The 3,110-nt window shown below is 44.3% G+C and overlaps 1 pseudogene; it reads right to left on the bottom strand.

The window, feature by feature from the left end:
* Window positions 1–2,183: 2,183 nt before the first annotated feature.
* On the bottom strand, window positions 2,184–2,767 carry LOC101638628 (annotated as a pseudogene).
* Window positions 2,768–3,110: the final 343 nt, after the last annotated feature.

Genomic DNA, 3,110 nt, shown 5'->3' with positions numbered 1-3,110 from the left:
ACAGCATCAATCGGCCATTGAATACCGCCTTTGCTGGAAAGGGTCTAGGACTTGGAGAGGAGAATTCTGTTCAATTGAAGCACTTCTAAAGGGGCTGAACTTTTCTTTTGGGGAACCCTAAGGGAATCTCGGGGAGAGAGACAAGAGTTGTTTAAGCGTTGGAGATCCACAGAGGTATTCTACTCTATCTTTTAAGGTCTCTATGAGACAGAATTGACTTGAGGGCAGTTAGTTCAGTGTTGTTGTTGTTGTTGTTGTTGTTGTTGTTTGGTTTTAAATTTTTAGGGAACATCACTGCTTCCGGTACAGTTCATCCTTTGTGTCTCTTGGATCCCCTTCAATATGAATTCTAGGAATGGTCACTGCAGAATGTCCCCACAGTGTCCAGTACACGAGAGAGAGCAAATAAAGACACTTCGTGAAGAAAGAGATGGTGTCTGACAACAGTTAGATAGGAAACATGTTGATCCAATCAGAATAGCTCAACAGTTCTCTTGCACACAGACAGAGAAGAGTTACAAACGAATCCTCTAACTCACATTTATTTTCTGGATTTGACACTGGAGTCCAAGTCAAAAGTGTGCCCTTCGGAGGGTTCCTCTTCTCACTTCAAGATGTTTGGCTTGTGGACTTAGAGAAGGAAGCAGGCAAAATTAAAGAAGTGCCTGTCTTTAGTTGCTCTAAGTGTTGGTAGTGATAGTGGGGCAGAGGCAAGGGAGAACCAGATTTATCCGTCTCAAATGGAGCCTGTTTTCTAGGTAGATGGTCAAGGAAAGAGAGATCAGACTCCAAGACTTGATAGATAAACTATGAGGAACCAAGAAGCACTGAAGGAGCTAGGAGCTTCTTTCTGTCATGCCTGCAGAACACTTGTAAGTGCTTGTTCCTTAAAAACAACAAAAGCAAACCAACACCCGCCCCCCAAAAATACCTAGAAACCTCTCCCCAAAAGAATGATTCCCATAATAGCTCAAGTCTTACTATTCATTTTAATAGAAAACACAAACTCCTTAGCTAGCTGGGGGCGTGGGGGGTGGTGGTGGTGGAAGAAAATCTGATAAAGATTACTCTCCAAGACAACAACTCTACAAAACCACGGCTTTTCCAAAATGAAGGCAACTATGTATTGGTGGTCACGCAGTTGGAATCATGACCCAGGATTAAGGGCAGTGGTTTGGGGGCCATGATGACTTAGGAAGTGCTCGTTGGAACCAACTGTTCTCCAGGATAAAACAACAAAATGCTTCCAACTCACTGTACTCTGCAGCCACTGAAAAAGGATAGAAAGAATTCTGGGCTTAATTTTAAATGGAGTGTGAATATTTACCCTCCTTATTACTCCAAATTAGAGTAACAGGTAGAGAATTAAATGTTGTTCTCCAGTACTTATCCCTATCTTGAACGACTCCAGTCTTGCAGCCTGAATGTACAACTTGGAATCCTGTATTCATAGTCAGTATACAGATGGAGTGGGTAATTAAGAATCCCCTCTCCTGTAACATGCCACTACTTCATACAAAGAATTATACCAATCACAGGTTCTTATAGGCATTTAAAAGAGAATTTCAAACTTGGGGGGGAACAAGGTAATTTTGTCCTGCCACAAACAAATCAATCTGTGTATTGAGACTTCCCCAAAGAGATTTAAGCAATTAAGACTTGGAAGCCCTTAATTAAGATGAAAAAGTCTTGGTGATGGACGATGTAGAGGCTGATGAGTTCCAGAAGGGCTTTCTCTGCATTGGAAGAGTTGGGGAGTCAATGCAATGTAGTGTGGAAAATTTAATTACCAAACCCTTTAATCATGCTCAAAGCTTCCCCTGCACAGCTCATCCTGTGCCTTCCTCTCCTGTTTCTCCTGGTTCGGGAGGCATTTAGTGGACAAATGGCTCTGCCTCCCTCATGTGGAACTAGAGAAGATATGTCAGACATGACACCTTTCAGAGTTTGCAATGGACTTTGTCAGCAATAAGGCATTTCTAGCCATTGATCCGAAGTAAAAAAAAAAAAAATGTTCTTCTCGCTGCCAGACATTTCAGTTGCGTCTCAATGTCCCCTCTGTAGCGCAGCATTTTTACATATGGTTTGACACCGCCTTCCCTGTTCTCTATACCTCCCCACCATGCCCCTCACCTTGTTTCCGAATGGATACCTTTAATACACGTGCTAGGATCAGAACACCTTTAATACACGTGCCTTGTCGAGCGTTCATTTTCCGTAGGGAGCTCTAGCTCCTTGCCCTCTGGCGCACAGCCCTCTGTTGGGCCACGCTGGAGCTTGCCCTGCTCAGCCTGCTCCTCCGGAACACTACTGGTTTTTGCATTTTTCTTCCTTTCATTATATTTGTTCTGAATTTTCTTTGACCGCTTTTCATTTAATACCTCTCCTTCTTCAGGAGTCACTTTAGCCCCCTTCTTCCTGCCCAGGATCAGTGCATCGTGGGATTCGTACCACTGACAATGAGCACCATGCGGTTCTTCACCTGTGCCTTGGTGTGGACCAGTCCCTTGTTGGATGCGTTGTACACAAGGCATTACTGATGATTCATGTTTTGCGGGTACAACACTCTGAGCCCCGGGACAAGTTCTCCACATCCAGCCTCAGGGCCCTGTGCTTTTTGTTGCCTCCTCTCACCCGAACTGTGTGGAGGGGGGTGGGGGGCAACCTTAGAGTTGGTGCCGGGGAGTCCCAGCTCATACTTGTGGTAGGGCTTTCTCATGACCCCGGGCTTGCAGCGCTTGTGCCAGTCGTCCGGAGAGGTGCTCATCGCCCGGTGCTGGCTGGAAAGAGATTGCCTTGTTTTTTTGACAAGGAGCTTGAACTACACCTTCTCCAGGAAAATATCTACATGGTAAGTCACATTTTCAGTTTTCCCTTAATTATAAATTGCCAAGCCATCGTATTTTCAAAGGCCTCGTATGCATGTGAAAACTGGACAATGAATAAAGAAGACCAGAGAATAATTGCTATATTGGAATCGTGGTATTGGCAAAGAATGTTGAAGGTACCATGGACTATGAGAACAAAGTAATCTTTCTTGGAAGAAATACAGACAGAATGCTCCATAGAAGCAAAGAGGGCGAGACTTTCTTGCACATACTTTGGACATG

The sequence above is a fragment of the Echinops telfairi genome, unplaced genomic scaffold (assembly GCF_000313985.2).
Source record: "Echinops telfairi isolate 266 unplaced genomic scaffold, ASM31398v2 ScPeMD7_3533;HRSCAF=4204_0, whole genome shotgun sequence".
Taxonomy (NCBI): domain Eukaryota; kingdom Metazoa; phylum Chordata; class Mammalia; order Afrosoricida; family Tenrecidae; genus Echinops; species Echinops telfairi.
The sequence above is the reverse complement of the archived record's forward strand: the minus strand, read 5'-3'. Positions and strand labels throughout refer to the sequence as shown.